Source organism: Pipistrellus kuhlii, unplaced genomic scaffold (genome assembly GCF_014108245.1).
Source record: "Pipistrellus kuhlii isolate mPipKuh1 unplaced genomic scaffold, mPipKuh1.p scaffold_m20_p_1, whole genome shotgun sequence".
In the NCBI taxonomy this organism is placed as follows: domain Eukaryota; kingdom Metazoa; phylum Chordata; class Mammalia; order Chiroptera; family Vespertilionidae; genus Pipistrellus; species Pipistrellus kuhlii.
Window position 1 is genome coordinate 178,691,525 of NW_023425404.1, and position 14,956 is coordinate 178,706,480.

General features: G+C 38.6%; 1 protein-coding gene across 2 annotated transcripts in view; it reads right to left on the reverse strand.

Annotated features, from left to right (window-relative positions):
- The window catches only part of NWD2 (NACHT and WD repeat domain containing 2), a 136,650-nt gene that overhangs the window by 49,858 nt on the left and 71,836 nt on the right, over positions 1-14,956 (reverse strand). The gene's annotated exons all lie outside the window — the stretch shown is intronic.

The following is a 14,956-nucleotide window of genomic DNA, read 5'->3' on the forward strand; positions in this document are numbered from 1 at the left end:
TTTATCCAAATCAGGTGTACAAGAATATGTTTTTATTATAAAAAGATGCTCTAACTTAAAATAGGCTTTATTTTATCCTGGAAATATTTTCTCCCCTGATTCTTTGTAATAACTTTGGTCTGACATTAAAAGTCATTTAAGAAACCATAGATCTATAGGAATAACTGGATGTTGACTTTTGAGGTCTTAATTTTTCTTTTTGTTTTACTGTATCAAACATTGAGAGGTATTTTGAAAACATTTCTCTTTCAATGGAAAGGAAAGGAAGAGGGCCAGAACTTCTGCACTTGCTGAAGTCCTCACAATGGTCCCTGCTTTATTAATCAAATCACAGTCACTGGGTGGTCCCTGCTCTTGCATTTCCTCCAGAGTTTGATCTATATGGCACTGGCCTGGGATTCAGTTTATCCTAAAGAAAGGGGCCGAAACCGGTTTGGCTCAGTGGACAGAGCGTTGGCCTGGGGACTGAAAGGTCCCGGGTTCGATTCCGGTTAAGGGCATGTACCTTGGTTGCAGTAGGGGGTGTGCAAGAGGCAGCTGATCGATGATTCTCTCTCATCGATGTTTCTAACTCTCTATCCCTCTCTCTTCCTCTCTATAAGAAATCAATAAAATATATTTTAAAAAAAGTGTCGAGCAAATAGTAAAAAAGCCAAAAGTTGCCTCTGAGAACTTAATTTTGATGATTTCTACTTTTAAAAATTCTGCAATAGGAAAATGATACAATGCTTTAGAGGTTAGCTTGATGGAACTGTGACATTTAATCATAGAGTGGCCTTTGGAAGTAATCTCACATTCAGCCCAGGACAGGAGCTGTGTATTCCTAATTCACATCAGGCTTTCTGCTGGGTACTGCAGACAGAGGACAAAGATAGAAATTCCTCCTGGGGACTCAGAATCTACTGTGGGAGAATGATAGGTACATACCAAACTTTAAAACAAAGTCTAAATAGAGTCCAAGTAAGTGCCATGAAAGCATGGAGCAATATTTAAAAATAGTTACTATTTGGAGGCTAAACATTTTTTTGTATGCGAAACACTTTGCATATATCATCTTATTTACTCTTGACAATAAAGTAGTTAGTATTATCATCAACATTGCCACTTTAAAATGAGATTCAGGTTTAGTGAGATTAAGGTGTGTGGGATCAGGATTAGCCTAAATCCGTGGTTGGCAAACTGCTACTTTCGAGCCACAGGCAGCTCTTTGGCCCCTTGAGAGTGGCTCTTCCACAAAATACCACAGCCTGGGCGAGTCTGTTTTAAGGAAGTGGTGTTAAAAGAAGTTTAAGTTTAAAAAATTTGGCTCTCAAAAGCAATTTCAATCATTGTACTGTTGATATTTGGCTCTGTTGACTAATGAGTTTGCTGACCACTGGCCTAGATCTATAGAAATAACTGGATGACTTTTCATGTCAGTCTTGTGTGACAACAATGTAACCAGTACAGTGATGTTCTATTTCTTTCTTTTTTTAATGATCTATTTCTTAAAAGTTGAAAGGTCCAGAGCGGTTGGAATTTATATGAAAAATTTAAATGCATTAATAGTTATAATTTATGAGAAATGATCTACATATTTAAGAGTAGGCAATGTTGAGACACATATAGCTCATCCATATGCTAGAATATCACTAAAATCATTTTAAAACATGTATCATTGGAAATCTCATGATTAAATACTGGGGGGAAAAAAGTTCTCTGAAGAGGGAGTGGAACACAGTGGTTTAAGGGAGTAAATTCTAGAGCAGTCCCCTGAGTGTATATCTGACCTACGGAACCACTTGTCTTTCTCTGCATCAGTCTCATCAGGAAAATGGGAATTACAACAGTAACACCTGAGCCACCTGGCCAAAGCCTTACCCTCACATTTTAATAGTCAACACCAATTATATTTATTAAAAAAAAAATATATATATATATATTTATTGATTTCAGAGAGGAAGGGAGAGGGAGAGAAACATCAATGATGAAAACATGCAGAGAAGTGCTCAGCATAGGGTCTGGCATATGTGTAAAACAATAGTAAACTATTAATGGTGAATATCTCTTGGTGAAATGATTATAAGTATTTTTATATTTATTTCTTTATAATCTGTATTTTCAAAATTCCTGTCAATAAACTTTAATTTTATAATAGGCATGCTTATAATAATCACTATGTTGGTTTCTAACATGTTGGTAGACATTCTTAGACTACAAATTACGATTCTATTGCTAAATTTACAGAATTCATCACTGGTTAGAAATGGGTCTTAAATGACTTTTTTTTTTTGGCATCAATTGAGATTAATATATTTTTCACAGTTATTAACTTATGTCTAATATTAAATTCTTTTTACATTTCTGGGATAAGTAAGTATGGTGGATACTTTTTAAACCGACTTTTGAATTTGGTTTGGTGATTTAAAATAAAAATGAATTCTGAATCTGTATTAAAATCAAGGAGCACTGATTTTTGTGCTCTCTCAGGTTTGGGGTGAGGATTAGGCTAGCCTGGAAAGTGAATAAAATGGTTTTTATAATATGGCTTTGTCTGCCTTCACAATGGAATGATTTATTCAGCATGAAAGTCTAGAAGACACAGATAATACCAATTTGCCTATTTTTTGAAACTAAGAGGAAGCTTACTTTTCTAAGTTATGCTTTGGTGAACCTTCAGGTTCTTTTACAACTATCCGTTTATCTGAATCCTCTTCAATCTATTTTGGTATTAAACACTTCTCAGAAAATTATATCCTTCAGTTTTGAAACTTTCTCAAGTTTTACATACTGTCCCCTTTTCATTTGCAAAACTTACTTGTGATATAACTGTTTACAATTTGTATATGTAACTTAGACACATGGTACCTAGTCAGTGCCGTGTGTTAGTGTTGTTGCTGGTGTTATTTCTGTATCTGTGGCTAAATCACTTTTTTATTCCTAACTTTGCCTTTTATGTCTTTTCCCTATTTTGTTTTTATTAGTGAAAATCATTTGTTCAGAATTTTCCCCTCCAATTATGTTTCTGATTATTGCTTCTGACCCTAGTGTTTTTCTGGAAATACCTGTAATTCTAGGGTAGGATTCCATTGGCTGCCCTGTATCTCAAAACCATGTTTATTTCCTGTATCGATGATGATGTTTTCTGTGTTTTCACTATTCTTGGTTTTCCTTGTGCGTCACCAACTACCATTTAGGATTCCCCCCACATTAGTCTGTTCTCATCATATATGATTTTTAACCTCAAAAGAATGTTATGTATGCTACTGAGATGCCAAGTAGCAAATCATTTTTAGATACATTATTTTCTTCTTATTCATTTTTTAAATCTGTAAAATGTTTTTCAAAAGCATGCCCCTCTCCACCCCCCAGCCCCAAATGAGATATTGGTGAATATACAGGATGTCTGGCTTGCTCTTTGGTCCTGATCTCTGTCCATTTGTGTGTTGATCAACTCTTCTCAATTTAACAAGAAGAGTAACAAAAATAATTATCACATCATCACTAAAAATTAATAGGAACAGTTTCTCATCTAAACTTCATTAAAGAAACGACTTGAAAGTCTATTTTGGCTACCTTTTAAGAGGAAATTAGAAAACAGTGATTATGATTAATAGGAAAATAAAGGTAAATGTGATAGTCCACGGGGGAGGGGTAGCAAGAACCTCAGTTTACCCTGTGAAGGGTCCCACAGGTAGACTAAAAAACTAATCTGTAGGTTTATCCATACCACATAACATAATTACAAAACTAGTAAAAACTAAGACTAAGCTGAACATTTTATAATTAAGCTTTAGTATCACTATTTTTCCTGTCTTCAAGAAATGAGGTTAGAGATGGATTTAATGGCTCTTCAGGACTTCTTATGCTTAACTCATCTGCTACATTTTGGAGAAGGTTCAGTCCAGTACTTCACCGAGACTGCTGTAAGTAATTAAGATGCAATTGCTCCCCTGCTGTTGGTTAATCAGGGTCACCTCTATATTTCTTACTGATTCAAGTTGGAGACCAGTTAATATCCATTTTCACAGGGACACAGTTTAAAGCCTCTTCTGAGTGCTTAATCAGCTGCCTCTTCCAAGGCCAGGTAAAAATCCATAAGCCTGAACCCATTTTTGGTTAAGAAAATAATTTTATAGTTAAGGGAAAGCACCATCATTAATGCATTTTCATAAAGAGATACATTTTTGTGTGTGATATTGCTGGTGGTATATGAGTATTTGATTCTAGTCTAGAAATGCTTATCTTGATAGGTTTAAAAAACCAAAGCATCCATTATTAACAATTGTGTTCTTGTATAATAGACAATGTGTAAATACTGAACTAAGTAAAAATAAGCACATTTCCTTTCCCCAAGTTAAAAATAAATAGTAAAAACTATTACCTCTTCTATGATCAAAGATACCATCCTGTATAATAAAAGTGTAGTATGCAAATTGTCCCCTTGACGGGAAGGTCTTCTGGGAGTTCGGCCAGCAATGGCCACTGAGGGGTGGGGGTGGGGGAGAACCTGATAGGCAGCTGGGGGCAGGGAGGGAGGCCCTGGCCAGCTTCAGCAGGCAGTCAGTGGAAGGGAGGAAGAACCCAGCCAGTAGTTGACAGCTGCTAGGGACCCAACCAGTGCACAAATTTCATGCACGGAGCCTCTAGTGTTTAAATAATTAGAAATGCTGAAAACGTAAAATTGCTCTAAAAGATTTAGTTCATATCTGCAGAAGGGCTGGGAAGATGGTTTTGCAACTTAACAGCAAAGTGAGAAAGGGGTCAGGAGCAAAGGTAACCCCACAACTTGGTCTGCACATCCTCCAGCATCTCAGATGCTAAGGAAGGCAGAGAAGGAGCAGGAAGAAGAGAAGGGCCTCCTGGTTCTCCTGAGGCTACAATGCACTGCTGAGAATACAGAAGGAGCCGTGAGACAGAGACGTTTACCAAAATGGTGCCACGTCTGAGCATATTGCCAAGCTGGGAGAACACCTGTTTTGACCTCCACTCCCAGCATTGAATTTGCATTTGCCCATGACAGATATTTACAGAATCGATCTGTCCCTGATTTCTTTTCTTCTTGAAAGTGAAAACTGGTAGGGGAAGTGTTCATAGCACTGTAATGGCCCACACTGATTTTGCAATCCAACTTGCCTCTTATTCATTCTTGGTTTTACTCTCCTCCCATACTACTGGGTAGAAAAGAATGAGAAAGAAAACGCAGAGATTGCGAGCAATGAAGAATAGTACACATGCTTGTGGGTTAATACAGATTTTATTTTGAGCAAATAATTATGTTTTGTAAACCTGGATTATGGGTTACTCTATAATAGGTGTTTTTGTGTGAATATGGGATGGATGGAAAAGCTCAGACTCTGGTTTTCACATAATCACCTTTGAATCATCCTATTCCCCCCACTTTTAAAATTTTTAATTAAATTTAATTTGAACAACAGAAATTTATGCCTCATAGTACTGAAGGCTGGATGTATGAGATCAGGGTGCTAGCATGGAGGTTCTGGTTGCAGACTGTTAACTTCTCACTGTGACTTCATAAGAGAGAGAGAGCCACCCCCACTTTTTTTTTTTTAAATCCTCACTTGAGAATATGTTTTTATTGGTTTTTAGGAAGAGAGGAAGGGAGAGAGAGAGGACAGAAACATTGATGTGAGAGAAACATCAATCATTTGCCTCTCGTACATGCCCCTACTGGTGATCAAACCCATAACCCAGGTATGTGCCCTGACTGGACATAAAACCACAGCCTTTTGGTGTATGGAACAATGCTTCAACCAACTGAGCCATCCAGCCAGAGCCTTACCCTCACATTTTAATAGTCAACATCAATTCTCTTTCTTTTAAAAAATATATGTTTTCATTGATTTCATAGAGGAAGAGAGAGGCAGAGAGAAAATTGATTGGCTCCCTCCTGCATGCTCCCTATAGGGACCAAGCTTAAAACCCAGGCATGTGCCCTGACCAGGAATTGAACCGTGACCTCCAGGTTCATAGGTCAATACTCAAATCACTGAGCCACACCAGCTGGGAAGTTCTATTTCTCAACTGACTCTAATCCATACCCACCTCTGTATTTCACCTTTCATCCCTCTGGATTATCTTTTGCCTGGATCATGACATTAGTTAGGCTCCTAGTTAGGTGTTTCATCTCTGGCCTCTTCACAATGCTACCTCCAGAGTTACAAATCTCCACCGTATTCTCCTTCTGAAATGGGCCTCAAAGGAGATTTCTGGTCTCATGTTTCTCAATGCCCTGCTTTCTAACTAATTCAAGAACTGCTGGTCTTGGGACAGTCATGACACCATCACATCCCCTGCTCTAGATCTACAGATAGAAAGCTCTTAGTTCTTCTAATTTCAGTGCAAACATCACATCCTCTGGAGGTCTGTTCAGAAGAGTGGAGGAAGTCAGAATGAAATGGAGAGTCACTGTCTCCATTTGGCTCCCATAGCACTTGCACAACACCATAATATTGCATTGGTCAAGTTGAATCCTATTTAACTGCATACACATCTCTCTGTGTTTAGGTAGGTGCTTAAAAGATAGATACTTACTTTCGTACCCACAGCACATAGAACTTGGGTATTACTCAGAGAACTTAGCATAGTCTTATGCATGGTAGAGACATTGATTTGCTGGTTATTTTATTGAACACCACTATAAAATGTACATTTTCAGACCCACATGGAGACAGTATAAGGTCCAGATCTACTATACCAAAATATAGTAGACCTGACAGTTGTATGGGCATTTCCGTGTAGGTAGGTAACTGCTTTTCTCTTGCTGATTTTAAGATTCTCTCTTTGTCTTTAGCTCTTAGCATTTTAATTATGATGTGTCTTGGTGTGGTCCTCTTTGTGGTTCTTTGTGGTTCCTGGACTTGTGAGTCTATAATATTTCTTTCACCAGCTAGGGGAAGTTTCTGTCATTTCTTTAAGTAGGTTTCAATATCTTGCTCTCTCTCTTCTCACATTCCATACTGTAAATGTTGGTATGCTTTAAGTTTTCCAGAGGCTTTTTATACTATCTTCTAATTTTTGGATTCTTATTTATTTTTGCTCTTTTGGTTAGGTGTTTTTTTAATTCCTTATATTTCAAATTGTTGATTTTGATTCTTGAAATACTCTACTGTTGAATCCCTGTATATTATTCTTTATTTCAGGCAGTGTATGCTTAATTTCTGACTGGTCCTTTTCCATTTTTTTTTTTTTGCATTCTCACTAAGATTCTTGAAAGTCTAACTAAGTCCCTTGGAGGTTTGTACAAGATTCTTGAGTAACCTTATAACCTTGGTTTTGAACTCTATATCCAGTAGTTTTCTTTTTTCCATTTCTTTCATTTCTGACATGTTTTTTGTCTCCACATTTTGGCTGCTTTCTTGTGTTTGTTTATATATATTAGGAAGAGCTGCCATGCCTTGAGTTGGTAGAGTGGCCTTGTGTAGCAGGTGTCCCATAGAACCCAGTGGCTCAACTTCCCTGGTAACCTGAGCTGGGAACTCTAGGTACACCCCTTTGTGGGCTGTGAGCACAGTCTTGTTTTGGTTGAGACATGATTGCTGTTTGTGTCACTGGGAGGAACTGACCTCCAGGAAAATTGGCTGTGAGGACCAGTTGTGACTACAGTGGGAGAGCTACTGTGCAGGAGACATCCCTATGGAGCAGGACTTGCATCAGTGGGGCTTTGGTGCTCACTGAATATCCCTTGAGTGTGTCGCTTATGGATATGTAGAGTTGTAATCTGGTATGGTCTGACATTGACAACTGGGTACACTGGCTCTTGTGTCTTCAGGGAGATGCCAAGTCAGCCACTGCCTGGGGCCACCCAGCAGGAGCTACAGAGAGATCTGCAGATTCCTCCTCTTTGTATTGGATTTGGGAGTGCCTAGATGAGGCCCAGCTATGAAGCTAGACAGGCTGGTGCTGGTGCCAGGTCTTGGGCCTTTGATTGATAGGTTTGGGGTTCCTGACCCAGCTGATTTTAGTCTGAGCAAAGACAGGCCATTCATATGCAAAAGCTGCAGCACACAGCTTGGGTGGAGTTGTAAATTGGATGAGGTGGGTTCTTAGGGTATTATCAGGGTGGAGCAAACAGAAATGGCTGCCAGTCAGCCCTGCAACCTATGAGGTCCCGTTTTAGGAACAATGATCCCTGCAAGCACCTCTGTCTGGAAGAAAGTCACTCCCAAGTTCCTGCCCCAGTTCATCATCATATGTGACTGTGTCCCCCAAAGCCTCACCCTGGTGCTGGAACTCAGATGGAGCAGGAGGAAGTGGGACATTGTAAGTTCAGCTCATGCACTGGACTTTTAAGAGAAATAGCTGGGTCTCCAGCAGCTTCTGTGTCACTGAGCTCCAATCTGCACTGGTTTTTACAGCTCATAGTTATGGGGACCTTTCTTTCTAGCTCTTGGACCCTGGGCTGGGCTTCTGGGGTGAAGCTGGATGTTCTCTGCAAAGATGATCTCCCTCCTGATTAAAAAAAAGCAGCACAGCCTGTTCTGCGCCTCTGCACCCACACCGGTCTCAGTGTGCTTTCTTCCTAATTTTTCTAGTTGTAGGACTTTCCTTCAGCCAGCTTCCCGGGGGTTCTGGATGATGACTGTTCTGTATTTTAGTTGTAATGTTGATGTGGTTGTGGAAGGTGGTGAGTACAGATGTTTACCCATGCCACCATCTTGGTTCCTCTAATCATATTTCTTGATTTTTTGCAAGTCTTGTGATTTTCATTGTATTCTGGGCATTGTATTTCAAGGAGATGTTATTTTAAGAGTTCCTTTTCCCATGTTGACTGACAGAGAAAAGGGATAATTCCTTCAGTATTTGAAATCCATACAACTGGTTGTAGTTTTAGTTGGATTCAGTTTACTTTGAATAAAACTGTTTCAATGGTAATATTTGTTGAATATTTATGTTACGTTCCAGTGAACTTTGACTTCTACTGAATATCAAGAGATTATTGAAGACTTTATTCTGATTTTCTATCTCAGATTTCTACCATCCTGTGTTGCCAATGCTCAGCAAATATCTAACGGAGAAAACTGTTGATTCTTTCGGGGCTCCTCTACCTATAAAGCCAGCTCACCAAGAAAGAACTCTCATCTCTGAAGATTAAATTTGTCTAATTATTTTTGTCTCTACAGCTCTTTATTTCTTTAAAAATAGTATACTTATAATTTATTTTTTTAAGTTGTTGCAGTTTCACCCAGAAGCAGATGTTCTTAGGACTATAGTCAAGTGAACATTTTTCTTACAAATTAAATTTTAAAATTTAATTGTTCTCCAGTTCAATTTGTCTCCATAATTCTCTTTACCACACAAAAATATGCTGTATTATGTGAACTGTGAAACAATGGCTTGAACTGTGGAAGTAGCTTCTGCATTCATAAAAACTTATTGTGAAAACACTTTAAATATTAGCCACCTTTAAGCTACATGGCTCTCTCTTGGCTTTTGTCAATGATAAATAGTTCTCGTTTCAACAATAGTTTCAATGTTTGCCCATTTTTACTTCTTTTGGTGATAAGTAATTTATTTTTGGAACCAATTTATTATGGGAACCTAATTGGAACCTATTTTAGAACTTTGATGACTGTTGATTTCAACTAGAAGAGATATAATTTTATATGTAAAAATATTTGTTTCAGCTCTTTGAAGTATATCTGGAAAATATGAGGTTTTAGATTTTTTTATTTACATTTTAAAATAAAGACTTGAAAATGTATATTATTTAATTTAGGTGATTTTCAGTTCAAATCAATTATGATTTTCCCATTTTAGTACATTTTGCTTAGTAAACCTGTATTTAGGAATGTGAGGACTAAACCATACAAAAATATCTGGACATTTTGTTAGTCAAACCAAGATTAAACACTCGTATTAATTTGTGTGTGTGTATTTACTTAGTATACCTAAAGTGCTAAATCAATTATATATTGAATTGTGAATAAAATAAAATATTTTCCAAAACGCAACTGTTACAAAAATATGGTAATTCTTTAAATTAAATTATTTAAGAACTCTGTACAATTTTCTCAAACTGAATATTACTTAAAGTAAGAACCTAAATGGAATATTAACTTTCAAGTAGGCATAATTTAACACTGAAGGAGAGTGGTGACACAGTAGGGTAATAAAAACTAATCTATATGCTGTAGGTTTATTCAGTATGCCATACAGTGATGAACAAATATGAAGTGGTTTAGTTTTTACCAGGAACTTCTACAGACTTTATACTTTGTCTTATCTTTATTCTTGTGCCTTGGGAAAAACTTAAACTTGCTGAATAATGATAGATTTCTAAGACCAGTCCCTTAAAAGTTTTCATATTTTTGGTTTAAAATATTGCTCAGCCACAAAATATGGATATTAGGTCTAGTAATAATTAATGTCGTTTTCTAATACTTTTTAAAATCGAATTTATTTAAACAATACAACAAAATTTAATCAACAATATAGTTGCCGTTGTTTTCTACTACTTGTGCCCAATGCTCAGGAAGCATTTTAATCCCTCTGTTGTAAAATTCTTGTGATTTTGATGCAAAAAATTCGGTCAATCATTTTTGAGGCAATCTTCATTATTAAATTTTTTTCCAAGAAGAAAGTTTTGCAAAGAACGAAACAAATGGTAATCGGAAGGGGCAATATCAGGAGAATATGCAGGTTGAGGGAGAACTTCCCATTCCAACTGGTGCAGTTTTTCAGCAGTGATTCTTGCAGTATGCGGTCGTGCGTTATCGTGGTGAAGAATTACACCTTTCCAATTAATCAGCGCGGGTTCTTTTTCTCTTAAAGCTTGGGCTAACCTTTCCAATTGGGCACTATACACTGCACTTGTAATGGTTTGGTTAGATGGTAAAAGTTCATAATGAAGAATTCCTTTAAAATTCTACCAAACACACAACATCACTTTTTTCGCATGCAAGTCAGGTTTTGGCGTGGGCTGCGGAGCCTCATTTTTGTCCAACCATTGAGGCCACCTTTTCAAATTAACATACAGCACCCATTCTTCATCTCCGGTAACAATTTGCTCTAAAAACGGCAAACGGTTTTGACGAGAGAGGAGCGAACTGCAAATTGTGACTCTTTGATTACGGTTGTTGTCGGTCAACTCATGAGGAACCCATTTTCCAAACTTTTGGACTTTGCCAAGTGCACGCAATTGATTGGAAATTGTTTTCTGTGAACAACTTAAAGTTGTCGCAAGCTCTTGTTGGGTAATTCGAGGATTTTGCACCAAAAGAGCTTGAAGAGCTTCTTGATCAAAATTGGACACACGGCCTCGACCACTCTTGTCATCTAACGAAAAATTTCCCTCGCGAAATTTCTCAAACCAACGCTGGCATTTTCTGGCGCTAACTGCATCTTGACCAAGAGCACTACAGATGTTTTTTGCAGCCTCACTTGCTTTTCTTCCTAATTGGAACTCGTAAAGCATACAGTGCCAAATATGCTCTTCATCCGCCATCTTCTTAGCCCTAGTTTTGCAACAAAAACCAAACCAAACACAAACTTTTTCAAGCAAAACTTGTTAATTGCACTTCACATGTTCTGTAGATTCCACGTGTTTGAAGGTTGTGTCAATACAAGTCAACGCCAAGCAAGATTTTAAACGAATGTTAAAAAACGACATTAAGTATTACTAGACCCGATATTTTAGCTTCCCTCTTCCCACTTGCATTCTGATCTTAAGTATAGCTACCAGGAGCTGTCTGTGGTAGGCAAAAGCATGGTCTGCTCCTTGTTTCATGCCATATGTGCCACTGATGGCTGTGTGTGTGTGTGTGTGTGTGTGTGTGTGTGTGTGTGTGTGTGTGTGTATGGAGGGGTAGAGATATAAGTCTGCTTTGGTGTCTCCTGACACTCAGATAAGAATGATGGCAGTAGTCTCACTCTTGTCTTGGCTACTTCTCTCTCCAATGCTGACAAATTAAGTCTGTTTACATCTGTGTGATCTGGTTGCCCAATGAGGATGATATATAGGTTTTGGTTTCCTGTGACTTCTGAGAATTGTCAAACATGGCAGGCAGCATTTTCTTTGTTCTAAAACTTGGCGAATGGCTCTCTGAATGTGAAGTCAGTGATCAATGCTCAAACTCCACAAGTAAGTCTTTTGGGGCACTCCAAATTTGGAGGGATGCTAAGAAAAGCCCCTCTTTCCCTAAACACACCTAAAAAAGATGGATGGGGATGTGATAGGTAGCATTTACATGGACTCTGCTCTCTCCAAAAGCCAATATTCCCTGCCTCCCTCACAAGGTTTTTTTTTTTTTTTTTTTTTTTTTAATGGACTAAGTGGGTGGAACTGGTTGGTGGAGAAGATTCTGCTGGAATTCCCACTCTGTGAAGCTGAGGCAATTCTCTGCACCTAAGAGGAGAAGTGGGGTGTGACTTTGGACTCAGGTGTGAGTCCAAATCCTGGTCAAAGACCTCCTTGGGAAGAGGTCTTACTAATTGAATTCCAGCAAATTCATAGCTAGCCAATTCATACTCTACATTTTACAATGTTTGTTAAGAATGAACTTAGAAACCCTTTATTTTGACTTCAATTTTTAACTTTAAAAAGCATTTTATAAAACTGTATAGTACAATTTCCCCCCCAATTAAATCTTTATTGTTGAAAGGGGTCAATGGGAATAAAAGGGAAAATATGACTTTAATTTTTGACTGTCCGAATCATCTCTTAATACTTTCTACATTTAGCCTATCAAGTTATCCAAAGGGAAAAAATTTCCAGTATCACATAAATGTCCAGTACGAATAATATTTTATTCTCACTTGAAATAACTTAAACCATCCTATATAATAAAAGCCTAACATGCAAATTGACTGAATGGCAGACCGACTGGTCGCTATGATGAACACTGACCACCAGGAGACAGACGCTCAATGCAGGAGCTGCCCCCAGTGCGCAGGCCCCAGGCCAGACAAGGTGGGTGCCAGTGGGAGCCCCCCAATTGCCCTGCTGGTTGCCCTACAGATCTACCCTGATTGCTAGCAAGGCCCAGGGACTGTACCCATGCATGAATTTCATGCACCGGGCCTCTAGTGATTTAGTAACTAATGATTGTGTAGCCCTTTATAGTTTACAAAGAACTCTCACATAGACCCCACAACAAACCCTTGATATTTGCTCAACATATACTTTTACTTTTAGTTTAACTGTTATTATTTCCCCATTTCATGGGTGTGGTCAGTAATGCATGGTGAGGCCAGTGACCTAACCTATCAGGACTAGGGCTTTAACTTAGGTTGTAAAATAGAATTTCTGGGTCTTTTCCACTATGTTTGTTCCTCTATGCACCTCTACAAGTTCTGTTCTTCCCTAGTAGATATGATGTGTTCTCAGCATGAAATGTCTCATGAGTTAATTCTCCGAGAGTGAAACCTGGACACATGTGTGGGCACCTTACTCCATCACCCTCTCCTTCTTGTGACAAAAAAACATGAGTTCAAATCCCTGGCCAGGATCAGCAGGCACAGCTGGCACATCTCTAGGACCTTGGGCCACAGTCCAAAGCACAACTTGTGGGAAGGAAAGTTAAAAAAAAAGCCAAGCATATGAAAGACTTAAGTCCAAGTTCCCTCTGGATCCCAATTCCCTGGGTACTTTAAAATGAAAGCTTTGTGTGGTCCTGAATTTATTTGTATCTAACATAAGAGCTAATATCTGTGAAGCCTCTAAAGATATAAAAACATTTATTCATCCAGCAAGAATGAGTTTTCCTGCCAATAACACTACCATCAAGTGAAGTAATAGCCACGTTTTGCCACCCACAGGGGTCATTATGACTTCTAGAAGTATCACAGGAGAGCACTGGGCAAGGAAGCTGGAGCTCAAAAGTGGCACATATATGCCCATTGTTACCATAGTTACGACGAGAAAGGCCATCAGAGCGGTACTTTCCACTATAAGCAGTGAGATTAGCCTTGGGTGGTTTAGAATCATTGGGGTGAATAATCCTAGTTCTAGCCACAGGGATTCTTCATGGTTGCCATGAGTTTCATCATGTAACAGGGAGCAGAAGGAGGGATAAATGATTTCTTTTTGCTCAATGAAGTTGTTACTGATGTTCTATCAGTTAACCTTTGCTTTCAGAAGGTGCAAAAACTTGCAAAGTCTTCAAATTATTCACCCCCCTGCCAGCAAATTGTTGGAATTAATGGCCATGGTTAGTTTGGGTATAACACACTAGAGGGTGATCAAAGGGGGAGAATGTCTCTCTCGTTCCTGAATTTCAGGGTAGCGCTAGGGAGATCATAGCGAATGAGATCCCCCCAGGACATACCCACAGCGCTTGTTACCTCCCAAAGCAGGCTTTCTAAGCATGATGAAGTCCGTTCCAACTAGCCTTCCAATGTTTGCATCTCCTCCATAGCACCACTCCCTGCCAGAGTGGATTGCAGTCTCTACTATAATGACAACTTCATTAGTGACACACTCATTACAATTTAAGGCAGGTGATTTCATAACAAATAAGAACCAACACTTATTATGGGTTACTCTATGTGAGACACTGTAAGTGCCCTGTAATTTCATTTCTGCCTCAGAATGACCGGGGAAGGTACATAACTATTATCATCATCTCCATTTCACAGGTAAGGAAACTAGGGTAGTTTGTAAAGAAACTCATTTAAGTCACACAGCTATGACATATTCGTCAGGACCCAGAGATACGTGACCCTAAAACCTGAGATAGTGGACATCCTCTGAAAGTGTGACATCCTGATTTCTTCACTTGGAGATGACATCTGTCTCCTTGTATTTCCATCCACTGGTCCTTGTTCTACCTTCTCAAGGCCATGGAAAAGTCTTCATTCCTCTGCCACTCCTAGCTCTTCAGCTTGCTAACATGGCTTTCAGGACCTTTTGTGTTCTGTTCAGACCACCTGGTGCTGTTTTCAGATGTCCATTTTCCAGCCTGTTCTAAACCATGTGTGTGTCCTGCTTGGCTTATTACATCAGCTTTCTAACGAG